The sequence below is a fragment of the Gossypium arboreum genome, chromosome 13 (assembly GCF_025698485.1).
Source record: "Gossypium arboreum isolate Shixiya-1 chromosome 13, ASM2569848v2, whole genome shotgun sequence".
Lineage (NCBI taxonomy): Eukaryota > Viridiplantae > Streptophyta > Magnoliopsida > Malvales > Malvaceae > Gossypium > Gossypium arboreum.
In genome coordinates this window covers 50227581-50233817 of record NC_069082.1, presented here as the reverse complement: position 1 = coordinate 50233817, position 6237 = coordinate 50227581, and positions in this window count along the sequence as shown.

Genomic DNA, 6237 nt, shown 5'->3' with positions numbered 1-6237 from the left:
TCAAGTTCCCATGTCGTCTCTTCTACCCTGTGCTTTTGCCATAATACTTTCACGAGAGCGACACTTTTATTTCTTAATTGATTGACTTCTCGAGCTAAAATCTTAATCGGTTCTTCTTCGTAAGTCATATCCGGTCGTAGTTCAATTTCTGTTGATGAAATTATATGTGAAGGATCCAAACGATACCGACGTAACATAGATACGTGGAACACATCATGAATCTTCTCTAATTCAGGTGGTAATGCTAGCCGATATGCTACCGATCCAACTTTATCAATTATTTCATATGGTCCAATAAAACGCAGACTTAACTTGCCCTTCCGTCCAAATCTAAGGACTTTCTTCCATGGAGACACTTTCAAAAATACCTTATCACCAACTTGAAACTCGATTTCCCTCCGCTTCAAATCCGCATAAGATTTTTGTCTATCTGAAGCAGCTTTCAAACAATCTCGAATCACTTTCACCTTTTCTTCAATTTCTTTTATTAGATCAACTCCATAAATCTGATTTTCCTTGAGTTCAGTCCAATACAATGGCGTCTGACATTTATGACCAGACAATGCTTCATAAGGTGCCATCTTCAAACTCGTCTGATAACTATTATTATAAGCAAATTCTACCAACGGTTAGTACCTTTCCCAACTACCTTGAAATTCCAATACGCAACATCTGAGCATGTCTTCAAGAATCTGAATTACTCTCTCTGATTGTCCATTAGTTTGTGGATGAAAGGCATTGCTGAAATTTAACTTTGTACCTAATGCCTCTTGCAAATTTTGCCAAATCCGTAAAGTAAATCTCGGATCTCTATCCGAAATGATTGACAAAGGTATTCCATGAAGTCTAACAATCTCACGGATATACAAATTAGCCAACTTATTAAGAGAATAATCCGTACATACCGGAATAAAATGAGCTGATTTAGTCAGTCTGTCGACTATTACCCAGATGGCATTTTTCTTCCCCGGAGTTAACGGCAACCCTGATATAAAATCCATAGTAATCCGATCCCATTTCCATTCAGGAACCATGATAGGCTGGAGTAATCCCGAAGGTGCTTGGTGTTCAGCTTTCACTTGTTGACAAACAAAGCACTTTGATACAAACTCGAAAATATCTCTTTTCATTCCACTCCACCAGTACATTTTCTTCAAGTCATTATACATTTTCGTACTGCCCGGATGAACCGCCAAACAACCATTATGTGCTTCATGCAAAATCTTTTGAATCAACTCATCATTTTTCGGTACACAAATCTGATTTTTAAACATCAAGCAACCATCAGAACCGATTCTGAAATCTGATCTCGTATCAGTTTCACACTGCTTTCTCTTGGCTTGTAAATCTTGATCAATTTTCTGAGCTTCAGAAATCTCTTGTAAAAACATCGGTCTTGCTCTTAACTTTGCTAGAATCGAACCATCATTTGATATCTTTAACCGAGTGTTCATAGTTCTCAAAGCAAATAGCAATTTTCTGCTTAAAGCATCGGCAACCACATTCACTTTTCCCGGATGGTAATCAATAACAAGCTCGTAATCTTTCAATAACTCCAACCATTTTCGCTGTCTCAAATTCAAGTCTTTTTGTGACATCAAGTACTTAAGACTTTTATGGTCGGTATATACTCAGCACTTTTCACTATACAAATAATGTCGTCAAATCTTCAAAGCAAACACTATAGCAGCCAATTCCAAATCATAAGTCAGATAATTTCTTTCGTGAGATTTTAACTGCCTCGAAGCATAAGCCACCGCTTTTCCTTCTTGCATAAGTACACATCCTAAGCCATTTCGAGAAGCATCAATATACACCACAAATTCTTTACCTGATTCGAGTTGTACCAACATTGGTGCTTCAGTTAATAACTTTTTCAATTCTTCAAAATTCTATTGACATTCTTCCGTCCATTCAAATTTAACATTCTTTCGGAGTAGTCTAGTAATAGGAGCAGCAATTATAGAAAATCCATTTACAAACCACTGATAATACCCAGCTAGCCCCAAGAAACTTCTAACCTCGGTAACATTTTTCAGTAGTTTCCAATCAACAATGGCTGAAATCTTACTAGGATCAACCCGTATACCATCACCAGAAACAATATGACCCGAAAATCCAACTTCCCAGAGCCAAAATTCACTTTTACTAAACTTAGCATACAACTGCTTATCTTTCAAAGTTTGCAAAACTATCCTCAAATGCTCAGCATGCTCTGTCTCATCTTTTGAATAAATTAAAATATCATCTATAAACAGCACAACAAATTTGTCCAAGTATGGCCGAAATATGCGATTCATTAAATCCATAAACACAGCAGGAGTATTTGTCAACCCGAATGGCATAACTAAAAATTCATAATGCCCGCACCTTGTTCTAAAAGCAGTTTTAGGCACATCCGACTCTTTTACTTGCAGCTGGTAATACCCAAATCTCAAGTCAATCTTTGAAAACAATGTCGCTCCTTTTAGCTGATCAAACAAATCATCTATCCTTGGCAACGGATACTTGTTTTTTATTGTCATCTTGTTTAAATACTGATAGTCAACACATTGTAACACCCCGTATCCGTGACTGTCACCGGAGTCTAACACGAGGTGTTAATAGACTTAATTCATTACTTAAACAGCTCAAACAATTTATTTTTAAAATTTTCAGTAAAGCTAACAATCTGCGTCATAGTTGCTTAAAAATTCATATCTTGAGTTACGAAACTCGAAATCCAATTCCATAAATTTTCCTTGAGACTAGACTCATATATCTATTTACTAATTGTTTTTATAGAATTTTTGGTCAAGCAAATTAGTACAGTTTATTAGTTAATATCTCCCCTATTTCAGGGTTCGACTGCTCTGACCTCTGTGTATTACGAATCAGATATCTCCCTGTACAGAGTTTCAATGACTATGCCATTTGTTTCTAATAAAACTAGACTCAATAAGGAATCTGTACATATAAATCATGACTTCTAATTATCTTTTAAAAATTTATGGTGAATTTCCAAATTCAGAATAGGGGATCTAGAAATTGCTCTGGCCCTATTTCACAAAAATTTAAACATCTCATAAAATATAGCTTATATACCTGTTTTGCTTCTTCCATATGAAAATAGACTCATCAAGCTTCGATTCCATAACTTATTCATTATTTAATTCCATTTATACTATTTTTAGTGATTTTTCAAATTCACGTCACTACTTCTGTCTGAATCTATTTTATGGTAAAATTTACCTATTTCATGGTTTCCATGGATTAGCTAGCAATTTGACATACATAACACCAAATATGATCATAATTAGCCATTCCAATGGCTAATCATTACCAAGCATTTTTATACCACTCAATAACCATATCATAAGACCATATATACTAAATGATTATAATGCTATACATGCCATACTTAAAATATACAAGCCATTATGCCAAGATGGTATACGGATAGTGTGAGCGTGCCTCAAACCGCTTCCGATTTCGAAAGTGGCTTGTCAACACTACAAGGAATGAAAAGGAGGAGTAAGCATAAATGCTTAGTAAGTTCACATGCAAATAGCAAGTAACATAACCATATAAGCAAACATAAAACATCATTTGCATAATCATCACCAAGACATTCATATCACATTTTCATTTATCATCTTACCATATTGTTGTTATATCGAGTTTTCAACCCGAGGGTTAAGTACATACCTGTTCAAACTATCCATTTCACAACACTTACCAGTAAGTCCCTTTCATCTCGAGTATTCCTCCATTTGAGTAGAATTTTACCCGTTGAACACATCGGAATATAATTCAGATACATGGAAAGTTTGCACATAAGTGTCACATATGTAGCCAAGCTACCATGTAACCTGCCCATAAGTGAACTCGGACTCAACTCAACGAGCTCGGATGCCTAGTTACATCTCTCGAACTTGGACTCAACTCAACGAGTTCGGATGCCCAAATGTCCTACTGACGTGTCACTTGTATCCTAATCCATTCCTAAGGTTCAACGGGACCTTTTTCCCAATCATGTGTCTCAACCATCTTCTACGGAATGTTGTCTGATACTCGGTAGTATTTCACATTTTCCAAGTATATCACATAATTTGACATATTATCAAATAATTGTCACAAGTATGATATTTCATAATAATTATCATATCATTTAAATAACATTAAAACATTTAAAATAATAACTATGTTACCAACATTTACATATGAACTTACCTCGTATGCGAAAATGGCTACTTTTACCATTTCGTCCACAACTTGGTATTTTCCCCATTTTAGCCCGAATTTTAGTTTTCCTTACTCTATCATTTAAAATGTAGTCTAATTAGGACTCACATTATACAAATTGAACCAAAATCATATTTTGGCAAAATTACAATTTTGCCCCTAAACTTTCGCATATTTACACTTTTGCCCCAAAGCTCGTAAATTAAACTTCAGCCTATTTTCTTATGTTTAATGACATGCTGATCATTTTTCCCTTCTATGGTAACATCAAATTCTCACTCTAACATGTCCTTATGACTATTAGGTATTTTTACCGATTAAGCCCTTTTGCTCGTTTTCACTTAAAATCGAGTAGCACAAGTTGTCTAACATAATTTCAAACCTCATATTCTATCATAAAACACCAAAATACAAAAATTTCACCTATGGGTATTTTTCTAAATATAAACGCTAGGTTAAATTATTGCTAGCATATGCTAAATCGAGCTACTAGGACTCCAAAAACGTAAAAATCATTAAAAACGAGGCTAGAACGGACTTATAATCGAGCTTGAGAGCTTGAAAAACCCTAGCCATGGTTTCTCCTTGCTATATTCGGCCATGGGGTTGATGATGAGCAAAATTGGCCTTTAATTTTGTATTTTAATTCTTTTTACCCCTAAATGACCAAAATGCCCTTACTACTAAACTTTCCAAAAATTCCATCCATGTCCAATTTTTGTCCATAGGCTTAGAAATTGGTAAAATTGCTATTTAAGACCTTCTAATTAATATTTCAAAACAATTTCATACTAGAAACTTCTAGAATGCAAGTTTTGCAAATTATTCGATTTAGTCCCTAATTTCAATTTAAGCACTTTATGCATAAAATTTCTTCACGAAATTTTCACACAATCATGCAATCATATCATAGGCCTAAAAATAATCATAAAATAATTATTTCTATCTCGGATTTTGTGGTCACGAAACCACTATTTCGACTAGGCCCAAAATCGGGATATTACAACTCTCCCCTTTAGGGATTTTCGTCCCGAAAATCTTACCGTAAAAGTGGTCTTCACTTTTAATCTCATATTCGGTGCCAAAGAACTTTCACTTAGACTGTACCTCTAATACATCTCTTCAATTTCTCATATGATCTGAAAGCTTACAGTCTCAACTCTCAACTGTTCTTAAATTTTCAACCCTTCTCAGTTTCCCATGATATCATGACATAAAACCCGGATCTTAACTTGATTAATGGAGATTGGAATTCCAAGAAATCCAACAATCAAAGAGACCTGAAATTCCATAAATCTGATGAGTAGAAATTCATTCAATACCGATATGATTTATAGATCTCGCCAAACATTTAACAATAGGATACATCACATTTTACTCTTTTCGCCATAGAAATAATTCTGGTATGGCCTCAAGAATAATCCTTCTCATTTCCATCCCAATATCAACACTGACAAGGATAATTTTGATAGATCCCACTACTCGGCTTTAACCCCTTTAACAACTCCGATTTTATGTAACATTGGATGCTCTAAACTATCACATTACCTCACTATCTTGAAACACATCACAATTCATACAACAGTACATTACTGAAAGTCAGGAAGTCTTTACTCAATGTAGACTAGTCTAGTTCAGACACTTCAGTTACCAATATTCTCATCTATCCAAACTTTGTCAACATGTAATAAACTTTTCAGCTTTCACAAGACGAAAACCTTATCATTCGTAGTGATTTTAACTAATATCCAACTCTTTCTAATAAATATACACTTCTCGTTCAGACAATTTACTCTTTTATCAGTACAAAAATGAAATTATAATATCAGACTTGAGAAAAATAATCCTAACATAATTGTCACATGAAATCTTTCAAATAAATAATTCACCATACCGACTGAAACTCGTGCTTTTATCACTTATGCCTTTACTGATGTCAAATCCTTACGTAAATTAGAAAAACCCCAATACTAAAATCACCACATTACCAAGATCAAATTAGAAGTATAGTCA